General features: G+C 45.8%; 1 pseudogene; it reads left to right on the plus strand.

Moving 5' to 3' along the window:
- LOC129867821 (biotin--protein ligase-like) overlaps nucleotides 1-12395 on the plus strand; it is a 34430-nt pseudogene extending 22035 nt beyond the window's left edge.
- Nucleotides 12396-24134: the final 11739 nt, after the last annotated feature.

Here is a 24134-nt window from a genome sequence, read left to right on the forward strand (position 1 = left end):
CTGGGAGAGCTGGTCCTCTCTTTCATCCCCAGACGTGCTACTTTGTAATGTCTTTGTTCTGGGCTTGTAATGTCTTTGTTCTGGCCGGGCCCGGTCAGCGGCGATGAAATGGATGCTCCTGCTGGATGTAGTTGGTGATTGACTAGTAGGGGTTACTACTGCTTTACTACTGCTGCAGTGTTTGCACTCAGAGTCTCTCTTTCACTCTACCTGTCTCTCGCTCTATCTTTCTCTCTCTCACCCTCTCTCTTGCTCTTTACCCCTATTTCTCCATCTCTCTTTATCTTAATCCCTTTTTGCCTTTCCTCTCCCTACTTGAAGGTATTGCTCTTTCAGGTTTAATAGTAGTGGACCTGTAACTGTTTGCCTGAGGTCTTCAGACTTCAGTTCCCTCTGGTTAAAGGTCACAGCATTGTTTTGCATCCAACAGGTTAAAGTGTATAGAGAGGGTTGGAGGGGGAGGGGGCGAGAGAGAGAGGTAGAGAGAGGGCGGGGAAAGAGTGTGTGTGGGTGCACGGTGCAGGTTGAGGAGGGAGTCCCTCCATGTGGCTGCTGCTGTTGTTCCCAATCAGTGCCATGCTGCTGATTTGAGGAGACCAACCTAGAGCAACACAGCTGTTTTGTGCTACAGGCCAAGGCTCAGGGAGAAGCAGGCCATATCATTGGGCCACCTCCAGCAACCCAGATATATTGGAGAAGATTACACAGAAGATTATACAAAATTCTTGCCTGATGATCTTCTGAACTTCCCAATGCCTTTCTGATGCATTTCAGTCACTTCAAACCATTATTCATTAGGACTAAAGTACTGTCAGACTGATTTGTAGTAGACTGTCATAGTCCAAATTAAAAAAGTTGACATTGGCCTTTGTTTACATAACTTTTTTTACATGGTGGGTCGTGATTTTCTTTGTATCAAAATGGAGTCGCGGGCCAAAAAAGTTTGCGAACCCCTGGGTTAGAGTGTCCGCTATGCCATTGGAAGCTTCGGAATGCAATCCCCAGCCGAGTCATACCAAAGACTGTAAAAATGGGACCCGATGCTTCTCTGCTTGGCACTCAGTATTAAGGAGATAGATTGGGGGTAAGGCCCTGTCCAGAGGGTGTACATGTACATCACGCTACAGAAACAGGAGATGGGCTCCTGCTCCTATGAGCCGCTCCGGCTCGCACAAGTCAAGGCTTGTGTAAGGCTACTTACAGTGCCTTCAGAAAGTATTCACACAAGTCACATAATAAGTTGCATGGACTCACTCTGTGTGTAATAATAGTGTTCAACATGATTTTTGAATGACTACCTCATCTCTGTACCCCACTCATACATTTATCTGTAAGGTCCCTCAGTCGAGCAGTGCATTTCAACCACAGATTCAACCACAAAGACCAGGGAGATTTTCTAATGGCTCGCAAAGAAGGGCAACTATTGGTAGATGGGTAAAAACATAAAAGGCAGACATTGAATATCCATTTGAGCATGGAGAAGTTATAAATTACACTTTGGTTGGTGTATCAATACACCCAGTCACTACAAAGATACAGGCGTCCTTCCTAACTCAATTGCCGGCAAGGAAGGAAACCGCTCAGGGATGTCACCATGAGGCCAATAGTGACTTTAAAACAGTTACATGGCTGTGATAAGAGAAAATTGAGGATGGATCAACAACATTGTAGTAACTCCACAACACAAACCTAATTCACAGAGCGAAAAGAAGGAAGCCTGTACAGAATAAACATATTCCAGAACATGCAATCTGTTTGCAAATCAAATCAAATGTTATTGGTCACATACACATGGTTAGCCGATGTTAATGCGAGTGTAGTGAAATGCTTGTGCTTCTAGTTCCGACCGTGCAGTAATATCTAACAAGTAATCTAACAATTTCACAACAATAAGGCATTAGAATACCACTTTTAATATATTGAAGCATTGTGGTGGCTTCATCATGATTAAAAAATAAATAAAAAATAAATCACCTTTATTTAACCAGGTAGGCCAGTTGAGAACAAGTTTTTATTTACAACTGCGACCTGGCCAAGATAAAGCAAAGCAGTGCGACACAAACAACACAGAGTTACACATGGGATAAACAAACGTACAGTCAATAACACAATAGAAAAATCTATATACAGTGTGTGCAATATAGTAAGATTAGGAGGTAAGGCAATAAATAGGCCGTAGTGGTGAAATAATTACAATTTAGCATTAACACTGGAGTGATAGATGTGCAGAAGATGAATGTGCAAGTAGAGATACTGGGGTGCAAAGGAGCAAAATAATAAATAACAATATTGGGATGAGGTAAGTGGGTGGGCTATTTACAGATGGGCTATGTACAGGTGTAATGATTGGTAAGCTGCTCTGACAGCTGATGCTTAAAGTTAGTGAGGGAGATATAAGACTCCATCTTCAGTGATCTTTGCAATTCATTCCAGTCATTGGCAGCAGAGAACTGGAAGGAAAGGCGGCCAAAGGGGAAGTTCACTTTGGGGATGACCAGTGAAATATACCTGCTGGAGTGCATGCTATGAGAGGGTGCTGCTATGGTGACCAGTGAGCTGAGATAAGGCAATGGCTTTACCTAGCAAAGACTTATAGATGACCTGGAGCGAGTGGGTTTGGCGACGAATACGAAGCCAGGGCCAGGAAACGAGAGCATACAGGTCGCAGTTGTCACACCCTGATCTGTTTCACCTGTTCCTGTGATTGTCTCCACCCCCTCCAGGGTGACAGCGTGTTTTTCCCGTACTCCCTGCCCGACTCTGGACTACTTTCCCGCCTGCCTGATCATCCTGTCTGCCCTGACCTTGATTCTGCCTGCTCTTCGGTACCTTTTGGACTCTGTACTGGTTTTGACTCTTTTGCCTGTCCACGACCATTCTCTTTCCTTACCCTATTGGATTAATAAATATTGTAAGACTCCAACCATCTGCCTCCTGTGTCTGCATCTGGGTCTTGCCTTGTGTCATGATAGCAGTGGTGGGTGGTATATGGGGCTTTGGTGACAAAACGGATGGCACTGTGATAGACTACATCCAATTTGCTGAGTAGAGTGTTGGAAGCTATTTTGTAAATGACATCGCCGAATTCTAGGATCGGTAGAATAGTCTGTTTTACGAGGGTATGTTTGGCAGCATGAGTGAATGATGCTTTGTTGCGAAATAGGAAGCCAATTCTAGATTTAATTTTGGATTGGAAATGATTAATGTGAGTCTGGAAGGAGAGTTTACAGTCTAACCAGACACCTAGGTATTTGTAGTTGTCCACATATTCTAAGTCAGAACCGTCCAGTGTAGTGATGCTAGTCAGGCGGGCAGGTGCAGGCAGCGATCGGTTGAAGAGCATGCATTTAGTTTTACTTGCATTTAAGAGCAGTTGGAGGCCACGGAAGGAGTGTTGTATGGCATTGAAGCTCGTCTGGAGGTTTGTTAACACAATGTCCAAAGAAGGGCCAGAAGTATACAGAATGGTGTCATCTGCGTAGAGGTGGATCAGAGAATCACCAGCAGCAAGAGCGACATCATTGATGTATACAGAGAAAAGAGTCGGCCCGAGAATTAAAACCTGTGGCACCCCCATAGACTGCCAGAGGTCCGGACAACAGGTCCTCCGATTTGACACACTGGTTATGCTTATGGGTATGCTTATCATCTGAGTTTTTTGGGCATAAAAAGAAACGGAATAGAGCTAAGCACAGGCAAAATCCTAGAAGAAAATCTGGTTCAGTCTGCTTTCCAACAGACACTGGGAGACAAATTCCCATTTCAGCAGGACAGTAACCTAAAACACAAGGCCAAATATACACTGGATTTTCTTACCAAGCATGTTGAATGTTCCTGAGTGGCCTAGTTACAGTTTTGACTTAAATCGTCTTGAAAATCTATGCCAACACTTGAAAATGGCTGTGTGGCAATGATCAACAACCAACTTGACAGAGCTTGAAGAATGTTTTAAGAATAATGTGCAAATATTGTACAATCTAGGTGAGGAAAGCTCTTAGAGACTTACCCAGAAAGTCTCACAGCTGTAATAGCTGCCATATTGACTAACATGTATTGGGTGTGAATACTTGTGTAAATAAAATATGTATTTATTTATTTTGAAATACATTTGCAAAAATGTTTAAAAACATGCTTTCACATGTCATTATGGGGTGATGGGTAAAATTTTGTTTTGGGGAATTCAGGCTGTAACACAAAATGTAGAATAAGTTAAGGGGTATGATTTTTTTCTGAAGGCACTGTACTTACTTACACTTGCATGAGGAGTTTTCTTTTTGTTATTGGAGCAGTACACTTGCATGGGGAGTTTTTATATTTCTTATTGGAGCAGTACACTGGCATGGGGAGTTTTTATATTTCTTATTGCAGTGGTACAGACACCACCATCCAAATGATCTGAAGTACTTGTTGCTTCCCTTCAGTATAGACCATGAGGTTTCTCATCTAAAACAGTGTGAATTAACTCCTTGTCTTTTGTCTCCCACTACATTTTCTCTCCTCTGCTCTTATTCTATTCAGGGAGAGGAGAGTTTCCTTGTCCATTTGTTTCACTTGCAGGTGAAAGCCCCGCCATTGTAGCCATCTAATTGCTAATTGTGGGCCTTTTCTCTCCCTCTTTGTGGACGTTACTGAGAAATGTTCTAATGCGTTTGGGCTTTTCTCTGAGCCAGTGGCAACGACGCTCCGTGGATGTGCTTTCAAAATGAGATTAACTTTCTAGAGGAATGCATTAGCCCCCCAAGCTTTACAGCCCTGGACTGGCTGAGCTGGCCCTTATTAGAGATGGCTCTTCACTCAAGCACACACACACACATACACTCACATGCACTTGCTTCTACGCACTCATATACATGTACACGCACAAACACCCATACCCCCCACCACCTCCTTTATTGACAACCTCCCATTGAGCATATAAGAGCATTACCATGTTTAGGAGTGAGATGTTTTGTGTGATCCGTTGCTGATCTCATATTTGCGTTGCAGAAATTAATTTGATGCTGGTTTGCAATGCTAAGCTGGCCCAGGGAGAGAAGGGGGAACTGATTTCAGAGGGGACAAAGCCCCTGAAAAAGAGACATTGGGGGGGGGGGCTCATTTTGAAACGGCTCATTTTGGTTCCCAGCTTTGGGACAATGCAGCTTTTCTTTCTCCTCTCTCTGTGGCTAGGCTGTGGACTGACTCTATAGTGGAAACTGGACCAGTCTGGGACTCACTGCTGGGCTGGAAGAGACAGACTGGAAGTGGCTCTCCTTTTTCTTTCTTTTTTTCTTTCTTTCTGTCTCTCTCTCTGGCACTCTCTCACTCCAGTTCCAAATTCTACCACTCACCACAGTAACCTTACCACTGTTTTTTAAAAAGCTGCTTTTGAGACATTGGACTAATAAGGATGCTGGAGCAAGCAATTGACTTGCACTTATTTTACTCATTACCAAAGCATATGAATCAGTGGTCCACGATTTGGGCGAATATTGACAATTGTGAAGGTTGACTTCCATATGGATATTGCAATACACTTCAGCTAGAGCTAAACCTTAGTGTACGTTTTATGTCACACTTACTAACTTAAAAAGTGCATTGAGTATTCATCCCAGTGTTTTTTTTCATGAGGTGCTTCAAACGTACTACCCTTGGATGCATCTTCTCACATTGCCAGTAGTACATCTCCTCTTTTTTCACCCACTTCCCACCGCATCTCAGTCCAATGCATCTCAGTCCACTGCATCACAGTCCACTGCATCTCAGTCCACTGCATCTCAGTCCACTGCATCTCAGTCCACCGCATCTCAGTCCACTGCATCTCAGTCCACTGCATCTCAGTCCACTGCATCTCAGTCCATTACCTTCCTCCTTGGCTGTAAACAACGTAAAATCACACACGCACACACACACACCTCTAACACACACAAATTGAAGCGCACGTGCACACCCACATGCTGCCCACACCCCCAGCTGTATCCGACACTTATTGGTGGACAACGCTATCCTGGCAGCTTGGTGAGAAGGTCAGCGCCTGTCTTCCTAGCCTTGTTAAGGCGCTGATGTTCTTATTAAAAGCTAATTCCTGGGGCTGAAGGACTCCAAAGAGCTAGCCTGGCCCCCCATTCGCCTCCCCTCAAGCCTTGATTGGCGAAGGGGCGGCCGTCGTCACGGAGCGGCACGCAGGGTTCTCCGGTGGTCCTGCCAAACTGCGCCAGCGCTCAATTAGGGCCCCTGCGCGGTGCTGCGAGCCTGGCCACCTCCTAACTGGCCTCAGCCACGGGGAGGTCATGCTCCTGCTAACAGGGCTCACACACGGCTCTCACATACACACAGCTCAAACTGCAGCTACACACTGTCACGGGGAGCAGCCGGCTGCCACCCCTTGCCTGGTTGGGAGGTGTGTGTGTGTCTGTGTAAGGGAAGATTTATAAAAGCAGTGTCATATTTACTATGCCAGTATACAGGATCTCATGCCTTTTTTTAACTAAACCATCCATGAAACTATTTTCTCATCACAGGTTCATGGCCAAGCATTACTCAACATCATCCTAATTGATTAGCCTGAATTACATGGTACTTTTTTATTTGTATTTCTTCACCATTTTATTAATCTTATTTTGTCAAATAAAGTACAGCAGCATAAAACATGTTTTCCTTGTGTCTAGAGATTTCCAAGGCTTAAGTTTTTTGACACAGCAACCTCCCAGGTTTTTTGTTTTTGTTGGTTTTTACTCGTAGAGCACGTGATGGCAGTTTTTTGGCCGTTGGGCCATTATACCACGTCCAATTTAATTACTATCAGTTTGAGAGGACAAATTCCTACATCTGCAAAATCAGAATCTGGTTATTTTTGGACATTTCATTTTCTCTTATTTCTCTTTTTGGCTTCCACCAGTCTTCGCCATGCATCTCTCTGACACATTTGCAAGGATCAAGGGATTTGCAGCTAACAATAACATTATGAAATGACTACAAGAAATATATATCTTGTCTGCAGCTCAGTAGCTCCCCAACCCACTCAGGCTACCATTTTTCATCTGAGAGATTGGATTTATTTGGTTTTGATTAACTTTTTGAAAATGTGTTTTTAAAAACGTATTGTGATAATTCTACATTGCTGTACATCCAAGCACAATGAACAAGTCCCTACAATAAAGTGAGCCCTAGTAACATCCAGCCAGACATACCATATGTTAGGTCCTAGATTGAGTCATCAGGGGGGGCTGTAGCCCCAACCATCCCTTTGATAAACACTGTCCCTAAACAAGGCTCTTTAGATGAAGGCTGTTTGGCCACAGAGTTTGGGAGGATTAACACGGGACTGTTCTAATCTGATTTGCTGACACGGCCTCTTTGCATCAGAAAAGCCCACATTCCCCTTCTCTCTCATCTGTCCTGCCAGCTCCACAGTCTTTGAGAATAGGCCAGTAGATGAAGGGCTTCTTGGCTAAGACCTCTGGGTCAATTCATTTTCTCTGGAGATGACAGCTTGTTCAAATATTTCGCTTCACGGTTATTGACAGTGTGTTGCATCCAACTGTCAAACGCTGTCTATTTTGGCAGTGTGGATTTGTTTGTGGTTTTCAAGGTGTACATTGGCCATGGGGTCTTGTCAGTCTTTGAATGACTCCAGAGTCATTCAAGCTAGGTGTGCTTACATTAATGTGCATTTTCTACACACTGCACAGTGTATACACACACACCATCCTTACATGGCAAAGACATCTTGCTGACCAAATGTTTAAGATAAGATTGTGTCCAGGACCTATGTGTGTGTCTAGCATTCGTGGTGTGGGTTTGGGGTGAAAGGAGAGGTGCAGAGTTAACACCTCTACTGGCTGAGTAGTTTATCTTTAACAGAGTGTGATTAATGCAGGGTGGCCATGCAGCGCGACACTAGTAGCCCAGGGCCTTCTAGAAAGGAAACATTAACTACCAGGCGCCTGCAGCCAAGCTACTTGAGAGAACGGAGGAAACATTCTAAAATGATTGATAAACAAAGTCCTGTTTTTACTCTCAATGGAAAGGCAGTTGCTTGTGTATTTGTGTTTGACTAGTAATCACATATTGTCACGTTCCTGACCTGTTTTTTATGTGTGTGATGGTCAGGGCGTGAGTTTTGGGTGGGCAGTCTATGTTTTCCGTTTCTATGTTGGTTTTGGGTTGCCTGGTATGGCTCTTGATTAGAGGCAGGTGTTTTGCGTTTTCCTCTAATTGAGAGTCATATTAAGGTAGGGTGTTCTCACTGTTTGTTTGTGGGTGATTGTTACCTGTCTCTGTGTTTGTGGTCTGCACCAGATAGGTCTGTATCGGTTTTGCACATTTGTTATTTTGTAGGTTGTTTGTAGTGTTTCACTTGTGTTTGTATTAAACATGTTTAATACTAGCCGCGCTGCATTTTGGTCCTCTCCTTCACCCCTGGAAGAAAACCTTTACACATATGAAGTAGGCCTATGTTTTTGGTGAGTTGTTGAAGTAGACATACGTCACACATAGGGAAGCAGACTACTTTGACTATGTGATTAATTAGCATTAGATCCCTTCATTGACACCTCATTACTGTGTGTGTCGTGTGTGTGTGTCACAGGGGTCAAGTGAACACTTGTTTTCTTTGGTGGAGGGGATTGTTTGACTGGAGCACCTGGTGATAGGAAGGTCAGTGGTTCAACTCCAGTCCAGAGGGGCTAAGGGCTGGGCACTGATGGGATGGGGGGGGGTGTACATGGTGATGTCATTTACAAAATAGCCTCCAAAACCCTACTCAATAAATTGGATGCAGTCTATCACAGTGCCATCTGTTTTGTCACCAAAGCCCCATATACTACCCACCACTGCGACCTGTACGCTCTCGTTGGCTGGCCCTCGCTTCACACTCGTTGCCAAACCCACTGGCTCCAGGTCATCTACAAGACCCTGCTAGGTAAAGTCCCCCCTTATCTCAGCTCGCTGGTCACCATAGCAACGCCCACCCGTAGCACGCGCTCCAGCAGGTATATCTCTCTGGTCACCTCCAAAACCAATTCTTCCTTTGGCCGCCTCTCCTTCCAGTTCTCTGCTGCCAATGACTGGAACGAACTACAAAAATCTCTGAAACTGGAAACACTTATCTCCCTCACTAGCTTTAAGCACCAGCTGTCAGAGCAGCTCATAGATTACTGCACCTGTACATAGCCCATCTATAATTTAGCCCAAACAACTACCTCTTTACCTACTGTATTTATTCATTTTGCTCCTTTGCACCCCATTATTTCTATCTCTACTTTGCACCTTCTTCCACTGCAAACCAACCATTCCAGTGTTTTTTTACTTGCTATATTGTATTTACTTCGCCACCATGGCCTTTTTTATATTTTTATTTATTAATATATTTTATTTGCCTTCACCTCCCTTATCTCACCTCACTTGCTCACATTGTATATAGACTTATTTTTCACTGTATTACTGACTGTATGTTTGTTCTACTCCATGTGTAACTATGTGTTGTTGTATGTGTCGAACTGCTTTGCTTTATCTTGGCCAGGTCGCAATTGTAAATGAGAATGTGTTCTCAATTTGCCTACCTGGTTAAATAAAGGTGAAATAAATAAAATAAATAAAAACATGTAAGTGGGCGTGTGTGTGTGAGAGCGTGATAGAAGGACCACTCGACTCAGCCCTTCCCCCTCAACTACCTAATACTTTGGGAAATGATTTCTCATAGCGACACCAATGAGTGAATGCAGAACTAATGTAGCTACTCAACTACCATTTCTCTTGGAGCTTTTCATTTACAGAGTGTTGCAATTGTATGAGTAATACTTGATCACTATAATCAGTTATGTGAAGGCAACACTTTTCTCTTTTGACAATTCTTTCTCCTTCCCTCCTGTCCTCCCCAGGTTGATGCTCCAGCTGCCTGAGGAAATGGGGTTAATGTCTGTAGCTGCTCGACAGACCCAGGGTAGAGGTCAGTTTCCACCACAGCTCTATCTCTCTCTGTCTCAATGCACCTACATTGGTTAATTGTTGTACCTCGTCCCAAATGAATAACCTAAATTGTTACATCGTGTCTCCTCTCTCTCCCTCTTTGTGTTTTTGTTGTTGTATTTTCCGTGTATGTCAGGCCGCGGGGGAAGGCGTGGCTGAGTCCTCTGGGATGTGCTATGTTCAGTGTGCATGTGTCTGTGAGCTCCAGACTGGGCCAGAGGATCCCCTTCCTGCAGCACCTGTCTGCGCTGGCCGTGGTGGAGGTTGTACGCACCCTGCCCGGTTACCAGGTACAAACACTGCATACTGCTGCGTGGTACCACCATGCTATCTACAAGCTATAGCCATAGACCCACCCTATCCCAATCCATGTCACTGAGCTTCAGCCTGTGATCACTAGACTACCTTACTTACTACACTAATACATTTCCATTGGGAGCACTCCTTATCCTGAACAAAGGACTCCAGGTTTCACACAGCTGTTCATAGCCAGTCAGGTGTCCCTCTTCTTATTGTTCTATTCAGCGCAATGCACTTCCCTCTCCAAATGGATGGTGTGTCCAACTCACTGATCAAAGGGTTTTGTGCTAGAACCCTCCTTTCTCCCCTTCTCATTAAACATTTATTTTACATGGTGTAAGGGCCCTATTTTGCTTCCAGGTGCTTGTGTGTGTGTGTGTGTGTGAGAGAAAATATATGCACTGCAGTGTGGGAGTCTGATGAGAAACACTCTGGTGTCACACTGCCCAGTTGTTTATGGGCTCTGGCCAGTCAGCCAACATGTAGAACAGGCCAAAGCATGGCACAGGATGTATTACCGGACGTGATGAAATAACAGCCAATGCTAACTTTGCCTAAATATTTATCTTAATCAAGACTAGAGGTCTTGGCTGGATATGCCATTTTTGGAGGTACTATAGGCCTGTCAAAGCCATTGTAGAAATGTAGACGTGGGGCATGAGTTATGGGTAAATATAAACAGACATGGTGGCCGTTTTAGGTGATGTACTGCAGATGGGGCAGAACCTAACCTTCAAAGCCGGCCAGACTCAGAAGAGCTGCTCAGGTTGACAGATATACAGCATGGCATTTTGAACCCATGGAGACACTTGTACAGATTGGTTTTACAGACAGGCCATGTAAAACTCAGATTTCTTTTTCTATCTCTGATTTAGCTTGTAGTATTAGATCTGCTGTTTGTATGTGTAGCATCATGTCTTACAAGTGATGTCTTCTAAGTGGATACTGTATCATAATACTTGTACTTATGTACCTGTACAGTATATACTAGTAATGTATTGTACCTCTGAGTGCCACTTATTTGTCATACATGTTTGTATCTTATATTCAGTTTTGGTCTCTTTCTAGGACATTGACCGCGGAGTGAAGTGGCCTAATGACATTTACTACAGTAACCTGATGAAGCTTGGAAGAGTGCTGGTGACATTAACAGTCATGGGACCAACCTTCCATCTCCTCATTGGTCAGAATCCTCTTATATTTATGTTAATGCCAGTGCACGGTAATGGATGACCTAGTCTACCCTTAAATCATAACATGGATTTAAGGCTAGATTATGTTGATGTTTATGCCGGGGCTTGGATAAAAAGTAATTTATATTACTCTTGGTGAAGAGTGTGTTCTTAATGAACGTCTTTAAACAATCTCCTTCTCCAGGCTGTGGCTTCAATGTGAGCAACTGTATCAACTGTATCAACTGTATCAACTGTATCAACAACCTGGTGATGCAGCACAACCGAGAGCGTGGCACCAGCATGGAGGCCCTGAGCTCAGCACAGCTCATAGGTCGCACCCTCACCTCCCTGGAGCAGCTCATCTCTGCCTTCCAGGAGAGGGGTCAGAGGCCGTCCTGCCCCTCTACTACAAGAGATGGGTGCACAGGTAAACAAGCTGCAACACCCCTACTGTAATCTGTGGTACACTCCACTCCTCCTCAGTGGGTTTGGTTTCATGAATTTTTCACATAAAATCAACATTTTCATTGGTCCTGATATTTATTTGAGGGCATTGTGCAACAGAGCAATTCTGCTAAAAGAGAACGAGAATGCACTGGTACTCTACATGCTATCTGTAAAATCTGCAGCTGCTGATCATGATATTAATTGGCATTCTACAGGAAATTAATCCCACATCTCGCCACAGTCAAAACAATAAACATCTCCTAATCTCCAGACGTAACGTAACATGTCCACATGTAACCATGGGGTTGCGTTTACACTACATTGTCCTTGATGTGCCCTCTGCCCTGTCTCAGTGGGACCCAGGTGTGTCTGTGGAGCGAGGACGGCCCCCATGCCGACGTGGTGGGCCTCGACGACAAAGGCTTCCTGTAGGTGCGCTCTGAGGAGCAGGGTTTGGTCTCCGTGCAGCCTAATGGCAACTCCTTCGACATGCTGAGGAACCTGGTGGTCACCAAGCAATGCTAGGACCCTGTAAGGACCCCTATGGAGTATGCCCACCTGGTTGCCTGAAGAGCATTTTAGCCAGTGACATCCTGAAAGAAGATTAGCCAGCTCCTTCGTAGCTTGAGTCGGAGATACACTGTTTGTGAGAGGATCTCACACAACTAACCTGCTAGGTAAAATTACTACTTAAATTTTTTTATTGTTTTTTACTTGATAGAATAAGTAATTTACTCTATCAATGACTTATCTGCAAGTAAAAATACAAATGTTCTCTTATTTTACTTGATAGGTTGGCTGAAGCTTATTTGGAGCCTAAAGCAACTGAATTCTTTTTTTATACCATCCCATAGTATTTAGGAAGCTTTATTTAAGTCAATCTGAAGTTGGCCTGTTTAGTGTAGTGTGGTGGTAGTGGAATTGTCACGACTTCTACCGAAGATAACCCCTCTCCCGATTCGGGCAGCACTCGGTGCCCGGCGTCGCAGGTTTACTAGCCGCCACTGATCCCTTTTTCCTTTTCTGTTTTTTTTTTTTGTCTGTGTTCATTTTCACACCTGGTTTCAATTGCGTTTATTTCTGTGTGTATATAGGGTACTTGTTTCCTGCCTTATTTCGTGCGGGATTAAGCTTGTGGGGGTTTTGCGCTCATTTATCGTTGATATTTCTTGTTCTCGTATTTACGCACGTGTAGTGTATTTTCGGAACTGAGTTTGTTCCTCCGTGCGTTTTGGCACGAGTTTCGGTTTTGTTTTCACTGATCTGCTCTATGAACTGTGAGACCTTATATAGAGGGATCTGTGCCATTTTTTGTATTGGTGGACTATATCTACATTAAACACGCTTCTCAGTATCCCTGCTCTCCTGCGCCTGACTCCTACACCTCTCACCGAGACGCACCTTATCACAGAATCCCGCACCAGAAAATATGGAGTCAGCAGGAGCAGACGCACTCCCAGGGTCCGTGGAGGAGCGAGTTCATCACCACACGGCAGTGTTACACCAGCTGGGGACCGCCATGGATCAGGTGATGGCAACGATGGAGAGATGGGAGAGAGGTGGCCTTCCCACACCTGTATCAGCCACACCCCAATCAGTACCACTACCCTCTCCTTCATTGCCTGAGCACAGTGGGATTCGACTCGTCCTCCCGAGGGAGTACGATGGGACGGCGGCAGGGTGCCAGGGGTTCTTACTCCAGATGGACCTATACCTGGCGACCGTTCGTCCGGCTCCTTCGGGAGGTGAGAGCGTGAACGCCCTCGTCTCCTGCCTCTCAGGTAAAGCCCTGGAGTGGGCCAACGCGGTATGGAACGATCCTGACTCGGCAAGGGACCACTACCCAGAGTTCACCCGCCGCTTTCGGGCCGTGTTCGATCACCCACCTGAGGGTCGAGCGGCGGGTGAACGGCTGGTCCATCTGAGGCAGGAGAAGAGGAGTGCTCAGGACTTTGCTCTTGAGTTCCGGACCTTGGCCGCTGGCGCGGGATGGAACGACAGGGCCTTGATCGATCACTATAGGTGTAGTTTGCGTGAGGACGTCCGTAGGGAGCTGGCCTGTAGAGACACCACCCTCTCCTTGGACCAGTTGATCGACATGTCCATTCGGTTGGACAACTTGCTAGCGACCCGCAGACGTCCAGATCGGGCTCTGTCAGTTCCATTCCCCAGCTCCACCACTCCAACACCCATGGAGCTAGGTGGTGCTGCAGCGAGGGCGACCGGAGGAGGGGGCCTTTCCTGTGCCAACTGTGGTCGCAGAGGGCACACTGCTGACCGGTGCTGGGGGGGTCCTCCAGGGAGTCGAGACGCCAGGCCGAGCACTGCTCGGACCCCTCAGGTGAGTCGGCACCAGGCTCACCCAGAGCCCCCTGTTGGTCACATGTATGTATGGATTGTTTTTCCTGAATTTTCCCCTCTTTCCCGGCATAAGGCGCTAGTAGATTCAGGCGCGGCGGGGAATTTTATTGACCGCGGTTTAGCGCACAGGTTAGGGATCCCCCTTGTTCAGCTTGACAAACCCTTCCCAGTGCACGCCTTAGATAGCCGACCATTAGGGTCAGGGCTAGTCAGGGAGGCCACGGCTCCACTGGGCATGGTCACGCAGGAGGGGCATGAGGAGAGAATTAGTCTCTTCCTCATTGATTCTCCTGCGTTTCCGGTGGTGCTGGGGATCCCCTGGTTGGCCCGTCACAACCCCAGGATTTCGTGGCAACAGAGGGCTCTACAGGGGTGGTCGGAGGAGTGCTCAGGCAGGTGTGTAGGAGTTTCCATCGGTGCTACAATGGTGGAGAGTCTAGACCAAGTCTCCACCGTGCGCATTCCCTCAGAATATGCCGATTTGGCTATCGCCTTCTGTAAAAAGAAGGCGACCCAATTACCACCTCATCGACGAGGGGATTGTGCGATAAATCTCCTGGTAGGCGCTGCACTTCCCAGGAGTCACGTGTATCCCCTGTCCCAGGAGGAAACGGTGGCTATGGAGACATACATATCTGAATCTCTGGGGCAGGAGTACATTCGGCCCTCCATCTCACCTGCCTCCTCGAGTTTCTTTTTTGTGAAGAGGGAGGGAGGTCTGCGTCCGTGCATTGACTATAGAGGTCTAAATTCCATCACGGTGGGGTATAGTTACCCGCTACCTCTCATTGCCACGGCGATTGAGTCATTTCACGGAGCACGGTTTTTCACAAAACTGGATCTCAGGAGTGCATATAACTTGGTGCGTATCCGGAAGGGAGATGAGTGGAAGACAGCGTTTAGTACCACATCCGGCCATTATGAGTACCTCGTCATGCCGTACGGGTTCAAGAATGCTCCAGCGTTCTTCCAATCTTTTGTAGACGAGATTCTCAGGGACCTGCACCGTCAGGGTGTGGTGGTTTACATCGATGACATTCTGGTCTATTCCGCTACACGCGCCGCGCATGTGTCCCTGGTGCGCAAGGTACTTGGGCGACTGTTGGAGCATGACCTGTACGTCAAGGCTGAGAAATGCTTGTTCTTCCAACAGGCCATCTCCTTCCTTGGGTATCGCATTTCCACATCAGGGTTGGTGATGGAGTGTGACCGCATTGCAGCCGTGCGTAATTGGCCGACTCCAACCACGGTAAAGGAGGTGCAGCGGTTCTTAGGGTTTGCCAACTACTACCGGAGGTTTATCCGGGGTTTTGGGCAGGTGGCTGCTCCCATTACGTCACTGCTGAAGGGGGGGCCGGCGCGTCTGGGGTGGTCGGTTGAGGCGGACAGGGCTTTTGGTCGCCTGAAGGCTCTTTTTACCTCGGCTCCCGTGCTGGCGCATCCGGACCCCTCTTTGGCATTCATAGTGGAGGTGGACGCATCCGAGGCTGGGGTTGGAGCCGTGCTCTCCCAGCGCTTGGGTACGCCACCGAAGCTCCGCCCCTGTGCTTTCTTTTCTCGGAAGCTCAGCCCGGCGGAGCGAAACTATGACGTGGGGGATCGGGAGTTGCTGGCTGTTGTCAGAGCTCTGAAGGTGTGGAGACATTGGCTTGAGGGGGCCCAACACCCTTTTCTCATCTGGACTGACCACCGTAATCTAGAGTACATTCGGGCAGCGAGGAGACTGAACCCTCGTCAGGCAAGGTGGGCCATGTTTTTCCACCCGATTTAGGTTTACCATCTCCTATAGACCAGGCTCCCAGAACACTAAGGCAGACGCACTGTCCCGACTATATGATACGGAGGAGTGGGCCATCGATCCTGCGCCCATCCTCCCGGCTTCTTGTCTAGTGGCACCTGGGAGGTGGACGCAGACATTGAGCGAGCATCGCGTGTTGAGCCTACTCCACCACAGTGTCCAGCGGGACGGGTGTACGTTCCGCTGGAGGTTAGAGACAGGCTAATTTGGTGGGCTCACACGTCCCCCTCTGGTCACCCGGGGATTGGTAGGACGGTGCGATGTCTTAGTGGGAAGTACTGGTGGTCCACTTTAGCCAAGGACGTGAGGGTTTATGTGTCCTCCTGCTCAGTGTGCGCTCAGTGCAAGGCTCCTAGGCACCTGCCCAGAGGGAAGTTACAACCCCTTCCCGTTCCACAGTGGCCTTGGTCACACCTGTCGGTTGACTTCTTGACCGATCTGCCACCATCACAGGGCAACACCACGATCCTGGTCGTTGTGGATCGGTTTTCTAAGTCCTGACGTCTCCTCCCTTTGCCCGGTCTCCCTACAGCCCTACAGACGGCGGAGGCCCTGTTTACTCACGTCTTCCGGCACTACGGGGTGCCTGAGGATATTGTTTCTGATCGGGGTCCCCAGTTCACGTCCAGGGTGTGGAAAGCGTTCATGGAACGTTTGGGGGTCTCGGTCAGCCTTACCTCTGGGTTTCACCCCGAGAGTAATGGGCAGGTGGAAAGAGTGAACCAGGAGGTGGGTAGGTTTCTGCGGTCGTATTGCCAGGACCGGCCAGGGGAGTGGGCGAAGTACATCCCGTGGGCAGAGATGGCCCAGAATTCACTCCGCCACTCCTCTACGAACCTGTCGCCCTTCCAATGTGTGTTGGGTTATCAGCCGGTCCTGGTACCATGGCATCAGAGCCAGACCAAGGCTCCTGTGGTGAACGATTGGGTGAGACGCTCAAGGGAAACCTGGGAGGCCGCCCACGGGTACCTTAAACGGGCCGAAGGGCGGCAGAAGGCCAGTGCCGACCGCCACCGCAGCGAGGCCCCTTTATACACACCGGGGGACCGGGTCTGGCTCTCGACCCGAAACCTGCCCCTCCACCTGCCCTGCCGGAAGCTGGGTCCGCGGTTTGTGGGGCCATTCAAAGTCCTGAGGAGAATAAACGAGGTGTGTTATAGGTTACAGCTCCCCCCTTATTACCGTATTAACCCCTCGTTTCATGTGTCTCTCCTCAGGCCGGTGGTGGCTGGTCCGCTTCAAGAAGATGAGGTGCGGGAGATCCCTCCGCCCCCCCCTGGACATCGGGGGGGCGCCGGCGTATGCAGTTCGATCCATACTGGACTCGAGGCGTCGGGTGGGGGGTCTTCAGTACCTCGTGGACTGGGAGGGGTACGGTCCGGAGGAGAGATGCTGGGTGCCAGTGGAGGACGTACTGGATCCACCTATGCTTAGGGAGTTTCACCGCCTCCACCTGGATCGCCCTGCGCCTCGTCGTCCCCGGCGTCGTCGCGCTGCGGGAGCCGCGTGTCAGGAGGGGGGTACTGTCACGACTTCTACCGAAGATAACCCCTCTCCCGATTCAGGCGGAGCTCGGTGTCACCGATCCCTTTTTCCTTTTCTGTTTTTTTTGTCTGTTTTCATTTTCACACCTGGTTTCAATTGCGTTTATTTCTGTGTGTATATAGGGTACTTGTTTCCTGCCTTATTTCGTGCGGGATTAAGCTTGTGGGGGTTTTGCGCTCATTTATCGTTGATATTTCTTGTTCTCGTATTTACGCACGTGTAGTGTATTTTCGGAACTGAGTTTGTTCCTCCGTGCGTTTTGGCACGAGTTTCGGTTTTGTTTTCACTGATCTGCTCTATGAACTGTGAGACCTTAAATAGAGGGATCTGTGCCATTTTTTGTATTGGTGGACTATATCTACATTAAACACGCTTCTCAGTATCCCTGCTCTCCTGCGCCTGACTCCTACACCTCTCACCGAGACGCACCTTATCACAGGAATTACTTGAGTAGTTCATATTGCACTATCAAATTATAATTGGCAGCTACAGGATTTCTAAAATACAGTCGTTTATGAAGAATACAAAATGTGCTATTCACCAAATTCACTTATTATATGCTATACAATAGCATGATTTAAGTATTATTTAACAGTTATCTTGTTCAAAGGTTGTAAAATCAAATTGTCAACACTGATTATTTCTTTTTGTAATGTAGTATTCCATGTAATATCTTTAGTTACAACACTCAAAGACTATTGAGAAGGTGCTAGCTGTCGACAACAGTTTCTTTCCAGAGGTGTTGACGTGAGGGCTATTAAGATGTTAAAACACGTCTTTAACGTGTCGCTTGGAAATGTACCAAATCTGATTTGCGTAAAGACGTTATGATGCTGTTGACATGGGAGGTCACACTTAGATGCAAATGCATTCACTAAGTGCAAACACATTGTGATAGACTGCCCGAAGGCTGACTCCTATCCCAACTGCTGGACTGTTAAGCATTGGTTTCTACTGAGCTACAGGCTAAACGAAGTCTGTTGCACTGAGTCATGTATTAACTTGTGTTATCATAGAACTTCATCAATTTGAGAACTTTAAGTTCATATTTACTTTAAGCCTTACGTTTAATGTTTTGGAGGTTAGATAGAGATTTTTTTTGCTCTTTAGGACAGGCTTCCTTTAAGTTTCAGAGACTATAATCGATACTCAATGTCTGACAAGATACATATTTGTAAGATAAAGAGGTGATCTGTATATTTGATAACACACACAATTGATGTAAAACATCAGCACTCTATAACTATGTCATTATGTGATAAAGGAATACTGGTTGCACTTAAAAGTTATTTGGTAACCGTTGAAGTGTCAATGATATAACTTGTCATTCCAATAAGAGCTACAGTATTATTCAAACACTAGACTGAAATAAATAGATGTACTGGACATAGACTGGGATTTATCATTTTTCTGAAAACTTTGCATGGGTATGAGGGTGTAGACACATTAATGAATACCCCTAGAGCGGAATTGGCTTTCAAGCCCGCTTGAAAATAATGCTGTTTGCAACCATGCAGTCTCCCATCTTAAGGCCTGTCGTTGGACAACAAAAAGGGGCCTTTTAAATGAAAGGAAGGAGGGTTCCTATTGCTCTCCCTTTCCCTTCTCCATGCCCCTTGAACTGTACTAAAGAGAAAAACACTGTTGATTGAGTCCAGCTTTGCCCAGCAGTGGCTGTGGAGTGGGAGAGGGAGGGGGAAGCAGATTTCCTCCGCCTCCCGGTGGGGGAGTGATGAGGTGTGGGAGAGCCCTTTGGTGCAGGTGGCCAGTAGGGAGAGGGAATGGGTAGGGAGGGGGGGGCTCTTCAACTGTGTTGGGCTTATTCCAATGGTCCTAAATGACACTTCATTTGTCTTCAGCACCTCAGGCCTTGGGCTCATCTCTGCTAGATTAGGTGAAAATATGCACGCAAGCTCCACGACCTGGACACAGCCCTCACCTCATTACAAGCTCATTCCCCCTTCTCAGGTTTTAGGAAATATACCCAATATGGTTTCATCAAAGATTATGTAGGCTAACAGAGTGGGTATTCAATGGCAACATTGAGGTATTGACAGTGCCTGGTTGTATGAATACTGTGTTACTTATTGAGGAATCAACGTAGTCCTCTGAATGCCGATGAAAACAACTGGATTCCAATGTAGCGATTTTGATCAATGGAGATTTAGGTCTTAGCTGCACTGTGCTGATGTAGCTGATGACGTGTGCATGCATGTACACTGTAGTATCCACTATAAAGACAATCCTGAGTTTCTCAAGTCTAAAGTTCATTAAGTAAATAGCTTACCTCTGGATCCATAAATAGCGCCTCAATATCCTATTAAACAATTTCAGTGGCAGGTCTCAAGGGTCAAATTTGATATATCCTGTTTAATATTGGCTGCATAATATCAAATCTCAATCCAGCCTCCCCAGGGACACAGCAGAGCCCTTTAGCTCACCTTCAAATATCAGAGCTTTTCTTCAAGAAAAACAACACTCCGTTTTAAAGGGTAATAAGATAGTAATCCTTGGTGTCTTTTTACGCTAATTCTGTATTCTGTAAGTTATAGAAAAACAGAACGAAAGATGGAATGAAGGATTTTCTGCTGGTCTGCTGAAGTTTTTAATACAAGCGTTCTGCCATGTGTACTGGTTAGATACAGAATGGTTGACTGACTATTCATATCCCATCGTGATGAAACCTGAACAAAGACTAGCAGTTAAAAAAAGCATATAGAGTGGACATACTGAATGTACATACACTGAAGGGGCTTTGAATACTACTGAAAGGTGTATTGTTGTATTTCAATATTTGAATCTCTCTTTGAAACATGAAAATACCCAGTGGTTACTTGTAATGTTGTTTTTTGTGTGTTACTTTTTCTCATCTTTTTCCATGAAGCACAAATGACACAATGGTTATTTTAGAAATAGCTGGGAGCATAATTGATAGACACTGATTTTGCAAAACATTAGGAACACCTGCTCTTTGCATGACATAGACTGACCAGGTGAAAGCTATGATCCCTTATCGATGTCACTTGTTAAATCCACTTCAAATCAGTGTAGATGAAGGGGAGGAGACATGTTAAAGAAGGATTTTTAAGCCTTGAGACAATTGAGACATGGGTTGTGTATGTGTGCCATTCAAAGGGTGAATGAGCAAGACAAAAGATTGAAGTGCCTTTGAACAGGGTATGGTAGTAGGTGCCAGGCACACCGGTTTGAGTGTGTCAAGAACTGCAAGGCTGCTGGGTTTTTCACATACAACAGTTTCCCTCCCGTGTGTATCAGGAATGGTCCACCATCCAAAGGGCATCCAGCAAACTTGAGTCAACATAAGCATCCCTGTGGAACGCTTGACACCTTGTAGAGTCCATGTCCCAACTGTCACAGGTTTCTTTTTTTCCATTTATGTTTTGAGGTTGGACTTTAGTATGTATAGCTCGTTAGCACGTAGGGCGCACCGATTGGTGTCACCTCGTTAGTTAGTATGTATTGCACCTGTGCTGGTTGCCATCTCGTTAATGGGAAGGTGCTTCACCTGTGCTGGCCCTGGTGCTATTTAAGACTGGCTGGCCCAGTGCTCCAGTTGTGTTGATAGATGCAAAGGGTTAACACCTTTAGTTGCCGTTCCCTATTTGGATATCTAGAAAAACAATCCTTTATCTGATTTCCCAGATTTAGTTTTGCTCCACCTTTTTGGTTTGCTTCCTGTCTTTAAGTTTGGTGTGGATTTTTCTTTTGTTTGCCTCTTCTTGGGTGAACTTAGTGGGCGCTTATGGTGGGTTTCTTTTAGGTTCCAGTTGTTGTTAAAGTCAACTTTAAGTGGACACCCCCATGAGTGTCTTTCAGAACCCCTCCTAAAACCCCACCTGCTTCATTTTGGTTGTTGGTCAGTGACTCTGTTAGTTCCCCCTTCTGTTTGAGCGACAATATTTGGGTTTTCTTGCTGGGGAATGTAACACAATGAATTGAGGCTGTTCTGAGGGCAAAAGGTGGTGCAACTCAATAGGTGTTCCTAATGTTTTGTACGTTCAGTGTACGTAACACTAATATGAGAATAATATTTTTGTTGTTGCATGTAAGTGCCTATTATTATTCAGTTTTTCAGAGCTTCTGCTGATGTGCGTTTGAATGTCAGACTGTGTAGATGTTGACCTCTGGCTGTGTGACTGTGGCTCCCTGGCTGTGTCCTAAACAAAGTTCCCTCTGAGCTGCATGCAGTAGCCCCGAGAGCGCCGCGCAGCTCACCTGGGACTGCCATGCAAAATAAATATCAGCTCACAGAGAAGAACAAGATGGAACTTCACTCAACTTTATGGCGCAGTGGTCACCAACCGGTCCATTGCAATCAACTAGTTGATCGCCAAACATTTCTGTAAAAACCAAACGATAAAACCTTGTTACAATTTTTCTTATTCCTCTCGGCTGTTGGCGGTAGGTGCACCTGATTCAGCTGCCCTGCGCGCCGGGTAGGTGAACTGTTGCCATTTTGAACCATTTCATGTGTCTGAAGGTACAAATTCTGCCCTACTGGCAGGCCCAGAGAGCAAATCAAGTGTACTGTAGGCCTACAGCTTGCCAATCGGGTGGCTCAGTTTATCGTGTCTACAGTAATGTAGCAGGCATAATTTAAAGCTACAGCAAAGTGAGATTTCAAAATGTTTCAAATGAATACGGAGAGACTGTCAAAAAATAAAGCAAAGAGCTGCTGTTTTTATGATTTGAGTTCATGTTTAAATTCTTACTCAGCACTGTCAACACTTTGTGTTCAACACTTTTATAAGCCATAAAATGTGCATTCTTCCTATTTCCACTCAGTGCTACAACAAGCACTGCAGTAGTAATGAATGATTAGGAAAGTGTATCTATAGGCTTGCGTTGTTGTTTTTATTATTTATTTGGTCAGTGTCAGTGGAGGAAAAGGAGAGCGGAGGGATGTTGAGAGGCGTACCCTCAGTCTGCTGCTCTCTCCCTCTGCTGAGACTGACCATCAGATGCAGGCACCATCATACCAGTAAAAGTAATACAGTCAACGGATCTATTACCGGTGTGATCATATAGCCTACCTCAAGTTGGGAAATATAACTTTAAAAAATGACCCTAACAACAATGCATCGGCAGGGCAATTCAAGCAAAGTCAATATCCGGTGATGTATTGGACCTATGGCTTACCGCACAAACCTCATTGCTACAGTACTGTTTTTAATTGGTTAACGTTGCATAGGCTTAAGTTTAAATCATGTAAAAAAACAAATCTGAGTGGCAGCTCTCGGCTTGCATTTTGACTCAGAAAGTGATCTTGACTCAAAGGTTGGTGACCACTGTTCTTTCCCTGTTAACACCATCAACGTTTCCCTTTACTGTGGCAATTGTGATCGAATCAACGCAATGTTAGCAACTTTCAATGCACCATACTGAAACAAAACGAATTATGCAAGATATTTTGTTGTAGGTATAAAGCATCGGCGTAGGATTCTATTGCATTGACACGCACAACTCAGCCCGTACTCCACACAGACCAGTGTGGCATAAACAATCAGAGCTGCAGTAGGCCTACATACAAATAGACCATTGCCGTATATGGATCTGTGCCATTTACTTTGAACTGGACTGTGTTTACAGCATGAGCAGTCGTGAGTAGTAATGGGCTTGTTTTGAGATCAAAGCGAGTGTTGTATGTAGCCACGTGTGCACATTTTGTTCATTTCCTTTGCTAGTGAGTTATTAGCCCTGTTATAGATAATTTTAGTCAGCAATAGGGGAGTGATTGCTTCCTACAAGAGCACGAAACGTGTACATTTCTGAAAAGGGAGTCAGGTAAATATATTTTTTTTGTCTTAATGGCGCAGTGGTGTATTTTTAGACAGGCTTGAATAAGCTAAGTACTGTAGCCAATAGACAGAGGGTAGCATAATTTTGTCTGACTCTGTGTAATAATGGTATGGGAATAATAATGCATTTTATTTTGTGAAGTGGTTTCTTGCATCAAACAACACAATAGTCACCTCCTTCCATGAAGGACAAATGGATAAACAGGTTAATGTCAAGCCCTGCATGTTTTTCTTTTCAAAAGTCTCATGGAATGTAGGCATAAATTGATCACCCTGAAGAAGGCACAGTGATACCAAAACGTTGGTGGTTTACCCAATAAATGACGGGGAGTTTATAAATAGAGTGTGTGACTCTTTGTTTTTATAGCATTCAGTAAACACCACACATTGGCTGCTACTGTAGGCTGAATGATGTTAAAATGTTATGAGAAGGCTTTTTCTCCATTGTTTTTGATGGTAGGCGACTGGTAGACCTACATTATGATCAAATAGCCACAGTAGCCTACTTGGCCACTGTTAAACTGGAAGTTAAAGTGGGTACAGCCTCAGTGTTCACAGTAAATGTGCGCTGGAAGTTGCACAGAATTTTCCAAACGTTCAAGTTTTGTGCTCAGTAGACCTGAAATTTGCTCAACGCTGTAAAACATTTGAGGGTGCAGTGGTCCTAAGGGAAATTTGAAGAGGTGTATGGATACAGAAGACCACAGTGGATAGACAGATTCTTGTAGTCATTGGTAGAAC

This window comes from Salvelinus fontinalis, chromosome 13 (assembly GCF_029448725.1).
Source record: "Salvelinus fontinalis isolate EN_2023a chromosome 13, ASM2944872v1, whole genome shotgun sequence".
Classification (NCBI taxonomy): domain Eukaryota; kingdom Metazoa; phylum Chordata; class Actinopteri; order Salmoniformes; family Salmonidae; genus Salvelinus; species Salvelinus fontinalis.